The sequence below is a fragment of the Metopolophium dirhodum genome, unplaced genomic scaffold, assembly GCF_019925205.1.
Source record: "Metopolophium dirhodum isolate CAU unplaced genomic scaffold, ASM1992520v1 scaffold15, whole genome shotgun sequence".
Lineage (NCBI taxonomy): Eukaryota > Metazoa > Arthropoda > Insecta > Hemiptera > Aphididae > Metopolophium > Metopolophium dirhodum.
In genome coordinates, this window is record NW_026869902.1 from 13305 (window position 1) to 28987 (window position 15683).

General features: G+C 57.8%; 1 non-coding gene and 1 pseudogene across 1 annotated transcript; both read right to left on the reverse strand.

The window, feature by feature from the left end:
* Positions 1-11552: 11552 nt before the first annotated feature.
* Positions 11553-14371, reverse strand: LOC132953341 (large subunit ribosomal RNA; annotated as a pseudogene).
* A 370-nt stretch (positions 14372-14741) lies between these two features.
* LOC132953342 (5.8S ribosomal RNA) lies at positions 14742-14899 on the reverse strand. The gene has a single exon (XR_009665587.1). It is a non-coding gene; the product is annotated as a 5.8S ribosomal RNA (ribosomal RNA).
* Positions 14900-15683: the final 784 nt, after the last annotated feature.

A 15683-nucleotide genomic window follows, 5' to 3' on the forward strand; every position in this document is an offset into this window, starting at 1 on the left:
GAGTCCGCCCAGGCTATAATCGGCAGGAGCGCCTGTTCCGCTCGATTGATGATGGCGGTCCTTGTGGACCCCGCCACGCTGACTGCAATGTCATCAGCATATGCTTGGATGTTCACGTATTCCTGTGACTCCATTCTCAATAGCGCCTCCATTGTAACATTCCACAGCACTGGGCCCAGGATGGAACCCTGCGGACAGCCCTTTGTGACCCTGACCGTCTTGGACACCCCTCCGATGATCATGGTCGCAGTCCTGCCTCTTAAATATTCATTGATGTGCGCTCTGGTGTGTGAACTGGTCCCTAGTGCCTCTAGATCCTCCTGGAGGGCTGACCACTTGAGATTGTCAAAAGCCCCTGAAATGTCCAGGAACACCGTTATGACGTAACGCTCCTCGCGCAGGCTCGACCATGCCAGCAGGTTTCCAATGGCGTCCTGCGTTGACCTGCCTGGCGTGAAACCATACTGCTTTCCCGAAAGTCTTGGCGTAATTTGGATCCTCAGCCTATCATTTATTGCCTTCTCTAATACCTTCCCCAAGACAGGTAGTAGGCTGACTGGCCGGTACGATTTTGGATTCCTCAGGTCTCTGTCCTGCCCCTTGAGGATTGGCACCACCGTCGCACTTTTCCAGCCATTTGGAAATTTCGCATGTCTCATGCAGCGGTTCACCAGCTCGAGTAGACGCGAGGACAGAGTTTGCCACAGCGCACGGATCATCCTTCCACTGATACAGTCTGCCCCAGGGGCTCTGTCGGGCGCGATCGTCCAGGCGAAGGCTCTTAATGCTTCTGCCGTTATGTCAGTCCAACTCTCATCCCTGGATTGTGTCCTTAGCGGATCCGCCTGAGCTGGCTCATTGGGGATTAACGTATTGAGCAGGTTGTCTACTGATTCATCGAGTGTGCGGCATTGGGTCCCGTCTGGGCGCAGGAGGAGGACTGGTACTGACTGCGAGCCACCACCATGCTTCAGCCATTTGTACAATTTACCCCACGGGAGTTTCCCTTCAGTCGAGCAGAACATGCGCCATGACTCTCTCTTGGTCCTTCTTAGTAGCGTTGTATAATTGTTTCTCTGGGCATTGTACTCGGCTCTAGTAACGGTGTCGCCCACCCGCCTTGCTGCCCTGCGTAGATCGCGTCTGGCTGTGTTGAGCCCCTCTGTCCACCATGGAGGTTTGACCTTAACTCTCTGACTGGACCTGGGGATGTGAGCATCTGCTGCCGCAGTGATATCCGCCACCATGTCTTGGGCCATCTCGTCCTCATCGCGGTTTTGCCTTGTACCCCTTTCCGAAATGGCCTGAAATTCCATCCGGAACCTTTCCACTTGGGCCCTCTTAATATTGTATCTGGATGGGCGATGTACAAATCTTCGTGGCTGTACATCCAGCACAAATCTTATCAGCTGATGGTCGCTTGACGTGATGCCTGACAAAACGGTCCATTCGCGAACGCGAGTTAATATTTGGTCACTGGCCAACGTAACGTCAATATTTGTTTTACCTCTCGGCCCTCTAAACGTAGTGTGAGCGCTGCGTTTGTTGGCGATATGTAACCTGTGTAGGTCAATGAATTCTGTGAGTATCTCACCCCTCCTGTCATTTATTCTACTGTACCACCTGGTGGAGAAGGCATTCGCGTCCAGGCCGATGAGCATACTATTATCATTATGCTCTATCAGGCGTTCGAGGATAGTGACGTGGACAATTGTGGGCACCCGGTACTTGAAATATCCACTGATCATGGTCAATACTCCGTCGGTGCCGCAGTCCAGATCAACGGTGACGAAGTTTTCGATCCGGCCCGAGTCCCTAGATGCCACCACCAGGTTGGGGTTAAAAACCACAATCGCAGCTCCAACGTCAGAGTACTCGGGCCTGCCGGCACGGCTGGTCCCTTTGGAAAGAAAACATCTCAATGGCGACACTTCAAAGCCCGATAGCTTGCCCCTATTGGTGTACGGCTCCTGCAACAGAGCTACATCGACCCGGGAATGCTGACAATAGTCCAGCAGCTGGTCGTTGACCGCCGATGCTCTGCCCATGTTCAGCTGCACAATCTTGAGGTTCGAAACGCTCATTGTGCCTTACCGTAATCCGTCCTCCTGACCATTCCGACAAGGAAGGTCGTCCTCGCGGAGCAGGACTTGTCCCTTGCATTATGTCTGCCCTTACAATTTGAACATTGGGGATCCGCTTCCTTGGCCGGACAAACGTCAGCCTTGTGACCTCCCTTGCCACAGTGCGAGCAGGTGCACTCTTTGTCATTGCATTTTGCCGCCGGGTGGCCATACCTCAAACATAGGTGGCACTGCGTAACATCATCATAGGCCTTGACCCGGCACCTCATGAAGCCTATATATACCGTGGTATCCTCAAATTTACTATAAAATTTTGGGTTCACCTCCAGGACCCAGTTGGTCACGTCCCTGTCTCTGGGACCGCTTTTAAACACCGGAATTAGCACCTTTTCCTCGGTGTCTGGCGGAATGTCCAGTTCCTCGTTCTGACTGAGAATGTCCTTTTGCGCTGAGTCCATGGTAGCGTCGGAGGCAACACCACGCACTATAACCCTCGGCCATCTGAGGGTGTCTTCCTTTACCAACGTAGAGCACCTAGACAGTTGCTTCAGCGCATCCGCCGTCTCCCTATTGACTGGTTTCAGGATTACTTTCCCCGCCTTAGTTGTGACCATCTGACACTTGGGCTTCACTTTTCTGGCCACCACTTGACCCAGTATTAGTTCCCGAACCGCCGCAGTTGTCTTCCCCTCGCACTCTTGCAGCAAAAAGGAGGGTAAATGCTCCTCCTTCTTCTGGTCACTTATCAGCTTTGTCCTTCGGGCCAGTCTGGATCTCGACCTGTCGGCACTCCTCTGCTCCTTCGTCTTCTCGGGTCCCCTTCTGGTTACTGTCGCAAATGTGGCTGTGGGTACCACATTTTCTGCCCTCGGTACCGTCGGCAGTTGTTGCACCGTTACCGCGGCTTCATGCATTCGCTGGGCCTCCTTTTCAGCGTATCTGGTGACTACCGCCTCCAGGGTCTGCTCATGCGCAGCTTCCCTGAGACGCAGTTCATTCCCGAACTGCGCTGCGGCCGCCCCGACACAAATCTCCGCTGACCTTCTCGCTTCCTCTACCTGGCTCCTAAGTTGGAGGTTCTCAATGACCAGATCCGTGACCGCCGTATCTAACTCATCAAGCTTGGTAAACATGTTTCTTGTGACGTCCACCGTCATGGCGGTTTTCCTGGTGGAGGCCAGGTCCAAGGTGTGCCGGATCCACTTTATTGCCACTCTGGCTACCGGGCCCGGGGTTGGAGTGCCCCTCGTCTTCTTATGACTTGGTGATCCTCCTGTAGATGGGGGTGATCTCTGCAGGCTGTCTGCCTGAGACGGGGAAGGTTCAATCTCCTCCTCCATGCTGCTGTGGTCCGACATCCTTCCTGGGGGGGGGGGGATACGAAACCCCGAGTTTCCCCTCAGGGGTATGGGTGCTAGTGGTGCCCCTGACCCGTTCCCGTACGAAAAACGAAAAACCAAAATGGGGGGTGGGGGGGTGCCCCGTTCCCGATTGGGTCAAATTTCGGCCCTGACCTAGGGTGACCGGTACCCGTTGTCCCTAAGCTCTTGTGACGATTCCCCGAGGAGTTATACTTAACTCGAAATCTGGGGGGGGTGGGGGCTTTGTTCCCGAATGCGGGAAAAACTGCGGTGAACCCAAAAAATATGTTCCCCCTTGGTCTTGGGTCTCTCGGTCCAAAACTCACAGAGTTACGGCCTCACGAGTGTAAGAGTGGGGGTGGTATACTAGCTATACCAGCCCTAGGAGGGGATAACTAAAATTTTAGCTTGATTACGTAATGCAATTTGCCGAACGTACCTCGTCAGGCTCTTGATGCCTGGTCTCGTAGCTGACGAAAATCCAAAAATCGCTCGGCAATACCGGCGGGCGGCCGTGTATTCCTTATGGGGCGACACAAAAACGGTCTCCACGGGGGGGGTTTTTAGCAGACCGACTCGAAAACGACACCGGTCTGTTCGCGCACTTATTATTCACCGGAACGCACTTGGAACTGAAAAAATTCCTGAAAAATCAGGGACTTACGACGTCTGCCTAGAAAATCCGCGAGAGGGCGCCCCTCGGAGCGAAATTTACCAGAACAACACACGTCCGTACGACTCCACAGCAAGGTGGACACTAGTAGTAGATAGGGACAGGAGTCTCCGGGTTTTGTGGCTCTCGCCTACCGCCATCCGTCCGTGCCTTAGCGCTGGGCGCTACTTACGGGCGGAGGTGGAGCTAGGACGTCGACGGCTAACCGCCTACGGCCTAGGGTCGTCTGTGGACCACCAGCACCGGGCCCCGGAGGGCCCGTACCTTTTCTGAGGGCCGGAATGACTCAGTTAAGTGCCACCTTGGGTACCGGACCTCCCACTAGGTGTTGTGGTTTATGTACTACTATCTGGCGCCTGTCCCACAGCCACCACGTTTCAGCCGAGGTAGGCTCCTCAACCTTGAGGGGCACCACGCACAGCTCCGGCTGGCCGTGTCTGTGCGCGGTGGGGCTCCCCTCTCCCGTGGTACTGACTAGGTTTTTGGTTGATGTCAGTGGATCAACCCGGGGCGTGGCCCCTACCACTATTTTGGCTCCCCAGCCGGCTAGTGGTGGGCCTTGCGGTGGAGATTCGGGCCAGCGCTTACACGCTAACCCCGGGTCCCCACCAACCCCTCCGTCGCCTGTGACGGAGCCTACCTAGCCTGGAGAATACCTACTCTATCCGAAGATCTTTTGGCCTCGATGGCCTCCCTAGCAAAGCGACGCAGTGCACAGTAGTTTGACCTAGTGTCCAGTAACACCTTGGTCTCACACGGCCATGCGTCCTCGCCCACAAGCCTGATGAGCCTTGCTCTCTCAGCAGAGAGCACAGGGCATCTGAAGAGCACGTGGTCCACCGTCTCGTCCTCAGTTTCACATCTGCACGCGCCCGTACCACGCAGGGCGAAAGACTCCAACTTGGAGTTGAAGTCTCCGTGACCCGTGAGGAACTGGCACACGTAGTGATCCACCTCGAGAGGGAGAGCCAGTCTCCATCTTATGTCGGGAAAAATAGCATGGGTCCAACGACCCTTCGTGCTATTATCCCACCTATCCTGCCAGATGTCAATGATCCTATCCCACTGGTTGTTCATCTCCTCCTCTGAGATTTCACCAGCTTTCCTTTTGATCCTAACCACATGCCATCGGATTTCCAAATCTAGAGGCAGCTGCCCAGCAACAACCTGCAACGCATCCGTTGAGGTCGTTCTGTATGCCCCTGTTAGAGAGAGAAGGGCCCTCCTCTGCTTGCTGCCGAGGAGTTTTATCGCCTTCGCCGTGAGGACTCCTTTCGACCAGATCTCCGCAGCGTAAGTGATACGAGGCAGGAAGACTGCCTTGTATATTACGGCGGAGGTGGACTGTCGGAGACCCCAGTCCGCAGACGATGCCGCTCTAAGCCTACTGTACAGAGAGTCGGACTTTCCGGCCACGCCGCTCACGTGCGCCCAGAAATTTCGCCTACTGTCCAATTCAACGCCCAGATACCTAACTGAACTCACAGCCACGATGTCCTCTGTCCCGAAGGGAACAGTGAACCCCGGCCGCAGCCCTCCTTTCAGGGGGATCGCTTGAGACTTGCTTGCCGAGAAGGTTAGACCTCTTCGGCTCGCCCACTCGCGCAAGGCGCCGAGCGTCGCTCTCGCTTTCCCCTGAATTTCTTCGAGATCGGAGCCCGCGATAAGAACCGCCAGGTCATCCGCGTACGCGACCAGTTTGACCCTATCGTCCGTGTTGGTGACCAACGCCCTATCCATAGATAAATTCCAAAGACTTGGCCCTAACTGTGAGCCTTGAGGGCAGCCTCTGGTGAGATCCGCGAATGCTGTCGCTCCCTCCACCGAGAGCACCGCCCTTCTGCCCGTCAGATAGCTCTGTATGATAGATCTAGTTGCACCGGATGCCCCCAGATCCATCATGTCCCTAATCAGAACGTTCCATCTCAGGTTGTCGAAGGCTCCTGAGATATCCAGAAAGACTCCTACCACCATCTCCTCACTGTTGTCCACCCAATCCAGACACGACTTGATCGCGCTGATTGTGGACTTACCGACCCTGAAACCATGTTGCTCTGCTGAAAGAGCGCCCCCCGTTTCCTCCTCAAGCCTGTCCACCACCAGCCGTTCCAGCACTTTTGACGGTGCCGAAAGCAGGCTGACTGGTCTATATGACTTAGGAAGACTCGGGTCTCTGTCCTCTCCCTTCCTGATGATCACCACCTCTGCTGTCTTCCAACAGTCCGGAAATTCCGACTTCCTGAGGCACTCTCTCAGGACGTTGGTCAGCGGCAAGCCGATGACGCCCCACGCCTTCCTGAGTACCCCAGCGGTGATCCCATCCAGTCCCGGAGCTTTGTTAGGGGCCATCCTCCAGACAGCCGCCTTAACCTCGGCCTCCGTGACCTCTGGTCTCACTCTTCCTACTCTCTCAGCCTCAAAGATAGGAGCAGCCCTGTCCCTAGGGATTAGGCTCTCCAACAGACACTCGGCCGTCTCCAAAGCCGTCACCGTGAAGGTTCCGTCTTCTCGAAGCACAGCGTTTGGTACCCTACTCTTAGAAGATCCATTCCTAGCCCAACGATAGACCGGGCCCCAGATGTCCGAGTTGCTGGAGGTAGCGAACTTCCTCCACGACTCCATCTTGGCCTTCCTAATCTTTTTCAGGTGCTCGTTCCTGAGCACTCTGAATTGGTCCCTATCCGAGACTTTATAGTCCATGGTGCGTCTGAAGTTATTGAGGCGCCTTTTGGACTCTTCGAGTCCGGCGTCCCACCATGGCGGTTTCATCCTGACGGATTTACGGGAGCGGGGCATGGAGGCCTCCATGGCATGCCCGAGAGCACGCGTAAGAGACTCCGCTACCTGTCCGCAACCGCCCACCATGGTCTCATGTTCACCAAGAACTTTCTGGGCCAGAACCCACCTAAACCTATCCCAGTCGGCTTTCCTAACATTGAATCGACTTTTCCCTACCGCGGGTCCCTCCGACCCTGATCCGACGCGGATCTTGAATCTGATGGTCCTGTGGTCGCTGTCGGTGACATCGAGCACTTCCCATTCAGAGACTGAGTTCGTCAGTGAACCCCCTCTCGTCAGCGTAACATCTATGTTCGATGCCCCCATACCCGGCCTCTCGTACGTGTCGAGGTGGCCAGGCTGGTTGTGCACCGTCAAGTGTTTCGCCGCGATCAGGGATTCGACGTGGGTCCCCCGGGCTGAACCCGAGTTGTTGCCCGGCCGACTGAACCATTGCGGCGAGTGCGCGTTCACGTCGGCCCCTATCACGACGTCTTGGTTGACCCTATCAAGAATATCACCTAGCCTGTCCGTAAAGATGCGTGTCGGGATGCTGTACTTGAAGTAAGCTGACACGAACACGACCGCCTGTCCATGTCTCTTCCTGAGACTGGCCACGGCGCAGAACCTATCGCTGAGCCCCTGCAGGGCTACCACCTCGATGTCCTGATTTAGGACAACTATGGCAGCCCCTGCACTACCGTCCCTACTGCTGAGAACCACTTTCGTGGCGCGGTAGTCAAAACCTAGCAACTTGTCTCCCGAGGTCAGCACTTCCTGAAGCAGAAGCACCTCAACCCCGTTAGCCCTGCTGTAGTCCAGTATCTGATCTGAGACGAGATGATTCCCGTTCATGTTCAGTTGGACTACACAGTAGGTCGAGGAGATCATTTTGAGCCGAAATCTGTCCTACGGGCAACCGTGATGGTCGCCTTGTGAAGAGCCACACAACCGCTGTGCCCCGACTGAGCAGCCAGGCCACAGTTGGCGCACTTGACCGGCACGCTCTTGCAGTCCTTGGCCCTATGGCCCTTGACCGCGCAGCGCCCGCAAGTGTCCACCGTCTGCACACACTTCAGAGCCCTGTGACCGAAATGCTGGCACTTGAAGCACCTGACTACGTCAACGTACTCCTTGACCTTGCACTTGGCCAACCCGATGAAAAGACTCTTTCCTACCAGAGTCTTGAAGGCGCTTGGTCTAACCGAGCAGACCCACCAAACAAGCTCGTCCGTCTTGGGCCCCTTCATGAAGAGGGGGACCACGGCCTCCTTGTCCAGACCAAGCTCCGGGTTCTGATCCACGATCTGGCCCGCGAGCTTCTCCTTAGGAATTTCCCTATCCACGTCATACACTAGTACGGTCGGCCATCTCGCACTCTCCTCTCTCACACCCTTACCGTCTTTTTCCATGGCCTTCAAGGCCGCATACGTAGTAGATAGGGACATTGAAAACCACTGTGTGACGGGGAGTATAAGACCAGCACGACGAGGGTTTTTACACCTTTAGCCATAGTTCTCGAGGGCGGCTACTTCACGCCTTTGTGACGCGGACGCATCCCTCCGACAGGTTAAGTTCAGGGCGCCCTGGCGCCAGGCTGACGTTCCCCTGCCGGCTACTCTCGTTCGAGGTAGATGGTTGGGTCTCGCTGTTCCGCGTCGGCGAGCGCTGGATTCGACCCAGGCAAATTCCTCCCCTTCTACTAAGGCGCTACTCCCAGCAGCCCCCGCGAGGCCATCCACATATGTCGCGAACGCGCGGCCGGCGGGCGCGAGCACTCGAGGTACCCGCGCACGTCGGTCGGACGCACGCCACACAGCTCGACGGGCACTGTTACCGTTCGGGCGTTAGCTAAGTCGGGTTTCCAGTGGGGCTATCCTCGTCGCCCGCGAGATGAGCTTGAAGGATCCGTTATCCAGAGTACTCACAACGACTCTTTTCCCACTAGCATCGGCGTCGGGGCAGCTGTTTACGCTGTCGCGACGCGACCTTTTATGAGTGGTACGGTTTTCTTTGCCGGGTGCCGTGTCCGTACCGAGTGCTCGGGTTTGAGTGCTTGACGGAGGGTGTCCCCCAGCCGGACTTCCACCTTGCACGTGTTCGCACACGAGTTGGCCGGGCCCGTGTGCTCTCAGTCGGGTTCGTGCTAGAAGCGCCAGCGCGCCGACGGAGGTCCGCGTCTGCTTCCCTCGTCGTGCTCCGGCGCCTCTCGCCCAAGCTCACTGGTTTGTCGCAGGTGGGATTGTTCCCCCACTTGGGTAGATGGTTCCCGTGCGGAAAAGGAAGGTGCTCTTCATCACCTCGGTCATCGTTATACGAGGACCCACGTCGGGGTCTTTTGACGTGCCTAACAGGTCTCCCTATCCTCAGTGCGCTGATACGCCCGGAACACGGTTCTTGGTTTCCCCGTGAGTCCGCGCTCAGCGTATCGGTCCGCTCCGATCGCTTGCACCTTGAGCGCGGATCTTTTTCGTAGCTGACGGTCGGGCAGTCGTATGTGTAAGCAGATGCTCTGCGATCCTTGAGGACCTGCATTTGGCAAGCTGCCCATCTCTGGGGTTACTGTTGGAATGGCTGGTCTGCTGAAAGCTGCCTAGCCAGTCCTCTTTTCCTTCATTGATGACCCTTTCCCGTTGCCACCGGTAAGTCTCTGAGACCACCTCAAGGTGCTTCCTATTCCCCCGGGAAGCTCGGTTCGGAGATGCGCCCTCCACTGGCGTTGAGATCGGGACGGGGCCCTCAGGTGGCCCGGGGGTGCGAAGACGCCTTCAGGCCGTTCGTCAACCGCCCAGTCCTGTACCCGGGCAGGACATCGTCAGCCGCGGCCTCAATTCCGCGGCTCTTTTTGCTCCTCATGATTCCACACAGTCATGAGTGAGCTTTTCGTGAGGGCGCTCGAGGGTGTAGCCTTGTTTGAGCGCCCCCCCCGCCTTCCTACCCATTTCAGACCCTCTTATGGCTTAGCGCATTCTAAACCACCAGGCTGCCACCTTGGAAGGTACGGGTGGCCCAGGAATCCCGGAGGTCCTTGGTCATTTCGCTAGCACCAAGGATGACCTGCCCCGGGCCCTTGTGATTACAGTTCAGTTAACCCGAAGCTCTAGGGCTAGCTTCGTTAAGACCGTACCCCGTCTGCCCCTTTCCCGGACCAGATTAGTCAGCCAGTTTCTCAACGTGACTCGTCTTGGCGCGGTCGGTAGCAGGCGTGTACTTGTACAGGTCGTTCCATCCACCTGACTCGTCGTGACCCGGTTGGGCCGTCCTTGCCAGGCGGGTGAGCGCCAGTAAGTCTTCACGGGGTTACCTCGATACCCTTTACAGCAACCTAGGTCAGGCCACTCCGGGGGTCCGCCGGCTCCCTCCCGAACCGGCGGGCGCTTCACCATTGCCGGCGCGGGATCACCGGCCCGGTGTAGCCGACAGCCCCCCGGATCCATCCTCGCTCTGCCGCCTTCAGAGTTCTGGTGTCCTCGTGTTGCCTGTAGCGGTCGGTTTCCGCTCAGAGGCGAGGGATCCGAACCCCCCGTCGCCGTCGTCACCGCAGTTTCTTTAGCAGTTCTTACGGGAGCGGTGGGCCTTAGCCCCCGCTTCCTCGCTTCCGCCTAACGTTACTAAGATGTTACCTGCCCGTAGATCAGGCATGTGGATCCTGTCTCCGCCCCCTCTTCGGTGATTTCAGTCTTACGGTAACAAATTGTGCTTATTTTGACGACAAACTGGGTTTGCCGGCCCTACGGCTGTTGCGTTCAAGGTTTTGCCACTTGGTGGCACCCAGTCGTCGAGGTTGGTTCCGGCGCACAACCCCGGAGTCCTCCCTCCCGGGCTGGGTCATTTGTAAGCGATTGGCTGAATCCAAATCACCGCCCACCCGCCGACCGAGTCGCCGGTGCGCTTTCCCATCTACTCGGTTTGATCTCTTCCGCCAGGGACGCATCTTTGCTCATAGCTAATGCGAACCATCTATCGGTCAAGGTACTCATGAGGGATGTTCGGAGAAGTAATCACCCGACGCGACGCCTTAAGCATATAGGAGCTAGCGTCGGCCTTCTGTGATTCTCATCTCCCGCACTCCTGCGAGACGCCAGTGCGCTTTCCCATCCGCTCGGTTTGATCTCTTCCGCCAGGAACGCATCTTTGCTCATAGCTAATGCGAACCATCTATCGGTCAAGGTACTCATAAGGGATGTTCGGAGAAGTAACCACCCGACGCGACGCCTTAAGCATATAGGAGCTAGCGTCGGCCTTCTGTGGCTCTCATCTCCCGCACTCCTGCGAGTCGCCGGTGCGCTTTCCCATCCGCTCGGTTTGATCTCTTCCGCCAGGAACGCATCTTTGCTCATAGCTGATGCGAACCATCTATCGGTCAAGGTACTCATGAGGGATGTTCGGAGAAGTAATCACCCGACGCAACGCCTTAAGCATATAGGAGCTAGCGTTGGCCTTCTGTGATTCTCATCTCACGCACTCCAGCGAGTCGCTCGTCGGAGACGCCGCGATTGGATCTCGTGTCACCGGTTGATTCACGTAATCAACCGTAAATGGGACGATTGGCTCGGTGTTAGCAAACTTTATAAGTCAGTATCCATCCGCCGGCGACGTGGACGCCCCGGCCTTCGGCAAGCGCCGCGGTCCGTCAACCCCGCGGCGCCCAGCGAAACACACATGCCCCACCTCCTTGGCTGTGGTTTCGCTAGATAGTAGATAGGGACAGTGAGAATCTCGTTAATCCATTCATGCGCGTCACTAATTAGATGACGAGGCATTTGGCTACCTTAAAAGAGTCATAGTTACTCCTGCCGTTTACCCGCGCTTGCTTGAATTTCTTCACGTTGACATTCAGAGCACTGGGCAGAAATCACATCGCGTCAACACCCGTCCCGGGCCATCGCGATGCTTTGTTTTAATTAGACAGTCGGATTCCCCTGGTCCGTGCCAGTTCTGAGTTGACCGTTACATGGCTGTCGATCCGGCTACGCGACCGACGCCGCGGCGGCCGGACCGCCCGGTGACGGCGAACCGACACCAAGGCGATCGGCCGGCCGCGACGCGGCCAGCGACCGAAGCTCGGTGGTTCCACGGTCGGCGGACGGCGACGGGCCCGCGGCCGCCTCGAGGCTCCCGGTCCGAAGACCGGGCGCGCGGGCGACGGCCGGGGTGTCGCCAAAACCGCCTACGCTTCTACGACGACCCGAACCCGACAGCCACGCTCCTCAGAGCCAATCCTTATCCCGAAGTTACGGATCGGTTTTGCCGACTTCCCTTACCTACATTATTCTATGCGGCTAGAGGCTGCTCACCTCGGAGACCTGCTGCGGATATCGGTACGAACCGACGCGAAGACTCCGCGTGGCCCTCTCTCGAATTTTCAAGGTCCGCGTGGGGATCACGGACACCGCCGCAACGAGCGGTGCTCTTCGCGCTCGCGTCCCTATCGCCCGGCTAGAGGATTCCAGGGACGTACAACGCTCACAGAGAAAAGAGAACTCTACCCAGATCCCCCGGCGGCTTCTTCGAGTTCATTCTGGTTACCCAGACGAGACAAAAGAGCCCCGAACACTAGGGAGCGGTTCCGCGTCGGGTTCCGGAATACGAACCGGATTCCCTCTCGCCCCAAGGGCGATTCGAAAACGCCTTCGCCCGTGGTACGAGGATCTCTCCCCGGGCTTAGGATCGACTGACTCTTGGACAACGGCTGTTCACAAGAAACCCTTCTCCACGGCAGCCCCCGAGGGCCCCTCTCGAGTATTTGCTACTACCACCAAGATCTGCACCGACGGCGGCTCCAGGCGGTCTCGCGACCTGCCCTTCGACGCACACCGCCGCGCCATCCTACTCGTCGAGGCTTGCCGGGACCGACCGCCGCGAGCGACGACCGGCCCCACTATGCCGTCGACGGCCGAGTATAGGCACGACGCTCCAGCGCCATCCATTTTCAGAGCTAGTTGCTTCGGCAGGTGAGTTGTTACACACTCCTTAGCGGATTCCGACTTCCATGGCCACCGTCCTGCTGTCATCAGCAACCAACGCCTTTCATGGTCTCTGAATACGCGTCGATTTCGGCGCCTTAACTCGGCGTTCGGTTCATCCCGCAGCGCCAGTTCTGCTTACCAAAAATGGCCCACTAAGCGCCTAGGGTTCCGTCGCCGGCTTCGCACGCGGTTCACGCGGTGTACCAGGTAAAGCCGGCGATCTCACCCATTTATAGTTTGAGAATAGGTTGAGGTCGTTTCGGCCCCAATGTCCTCTAATCATTCGCTTTACCGTATGAGACATCCTCCGTGTTACGAGCGTGTTGTTACCGCGCCGTACAGCGCGGAGTCCCACCGGCGTCCGTACGCCCGCGAACGGGCGGGACACATCGGCGCCAGCTATCCTGAGGGAAACTTCGGATGGAACCAGCTACTAGATGGTTCGATTAGTCTTTCGCCCCTATACCCAGCTCAGACGATCGATTTGCACGTCAGAATCGCTGCGGACCTCCATCAGGGTTTCCCCTGACTTCATCCTGGCCAGGCATAGTTCACCATCTTTCGGGTACCAACGTGTGCGCTAAGGGTGCGCCCTCGGACGGCCGAAGCCGACCTGGCGAAGACGCCCCCGGACTGCGGACCAGCGCGACTTTGAACGCCGGTGGGTTCGGTCGCTAGGCCATCGTCCGCACCGTAAACGGTTCACTTTCATTGCGCCAAACGTGGTTTTTCGTAAGATCACCGTTGACTCGCGCACACGTTAGACTCCTTGGTCCGTGTTTCAAGACGGGTCGGAAAGTAGCCCGAAATCGTCGCCGACCGACGGGACCCCGCCTGCGACGGGGCCGCGTCGACGGTTCTTGCCGTCGGGCGAGCCGACCAGGAGCACCAGGGTTCGGCGCGAACGGTCACGCCGAAACGCAACCGCCGCGACGAACGCCACCCAAGCCCTTCGGCCGGCGCCCAACGGGTCGCGACGTCCGCTAACCGAGCGAAAGATCCGGCCGGCGGTTAGACCGACCGTGAATTCGCCCGGCGGGGACTCGCGGGCTCTGTCCGTTTACACCCGAACAGTTTCATTCTTATGAACTCTCTCTTCAAAGTTCTTTTCAACTTTCCCTCACGGTACTTGTAAACTATCGGTCTCGTGGCCGTATTTAGCCTTAGATGGAGTTTACCACCAACTTCGGGCTGCACTCTCAAGCAACCCGACTCGAAGGCGCGGTCCGATCCCGGAACGCTGTGACGGCCTCTACTGGCCTGGCACCATCTGCGGGCCATGGCCCCGTTCAAGGGAGACTTGGACCGTCACGTGCGCCCCGGCAACGAGGCCGGCCCGTACGCCACAACTCCCATAGGTGCCGCGACACAAAAGTGCGCGGCGGGATTCGGCGATGGGCTTTTCCCTGTTCGCTCGCCGCTACTAAGGGAATCACGGTTGTTTTCTTTTCCTCCGCTTATTAATATGCTTAAATCCGGCGGGTAGTCCCGCCTGATCTGAGGTCGGAACGTATCGGTTTTTTTTTTTTTTAAATTACACGGCAGCCTGCGGTCCGCGCTCCGCCCGTACGGTGACCGTCCGCGTCCGCGTCTCGGAAGCCGGAGAGGTCCGTGGACTCTCAGCCGACCCGGCCGCGCTCTCGCGCGGCGGGCGGACGGGGACGTGCCGTTTGACGACGCGAGAACCCGTGACTGTTTGCCGTCACAACTTGGGCGGACGACCGGAGGCGGCCGCGCGAGCGCGGTTTTCCACGGTCGAACCGCCAATCTCGCACCACCGGAGCGGCCGACGGGCGGGCGGACAGTCCCCGGGAGGACTGCCGCCGCCGTCGGACGCCTGCCGGCGGCGCATCGGTCTGGCCGAGTATCCGGTATACGACCCTCAGACAGGCGTGGCCCGGGACCCGCGGGTCACCGAGGCCGCAATGTGCGTTCGACTGGTCGATGTTCGTATAACCTGCGGATTACACGACGACGCGCAGATAGCTGCGGTCTTCATCGATCCACGAGCCAAGTGATCCGCTGTTCGGGGTCGGGTGTTTTTTTTTTGTCGACGAAACTTCTACCGGCCACGCGCCGTGCGCGGACGCACGGCGGGGCCCGTATGGTCTTTCGACGTTAACCATCTTTCGGTCGACGCTCGGTCGGGGGTCGCGGCGCGCGGGCGGTCGGCGAGCTAGTCGCGAGCGCACGCGGCCACGGGGTCGGATTAGGCGCGCGCGAGACCGGCAAGTGCTGCCGGTACCGCGGGCCCGTCTCTAATGATCCTTCCGCAGGTTCACCTACGGAAACCTTGTTACGACTTTTACTTCCTCTAAACGGCCGATTTCGGTCATCTTCGCGATCGCGCGACGACCCAGCCCCCGAGGGGGCCGAATAACGCGCGTCCACTCCGAAGACCTCAATGCGACCGTTCAATCGGTAGTAGCGACGGGCGGTGTGTACAAAGGGCAGGGACGTAATCAACGCGAGCTGATGACTCGCGCTTACTGGGAATTCCTCGTTCACGTGGAAAAATTGCAAGCCACGATCCCTAAGCACGAAGGAGGTTCAGCGGGTTACCCGGAAGCCTGTCGGCCCAGGAATGTTAACACACGCTGATTCCTTCAGTGTAGCGCGCGTGCGGCCCAGAACATCTAAGGGCATCACAGACCTGTTATCGCTCAGTCTCGTGCGGCTATTTTCGTCCGCCGCCTGTCCCTCTAAGAAGAGTTTAAGCTCCTGGGAGCCGGCGGTAGCCCTAGTAACGTATCGTGATCCGCCGGCGACGGCCGCGAACACGGCGCGCTTCACCACGGAGCCCGACGCACGACGGACG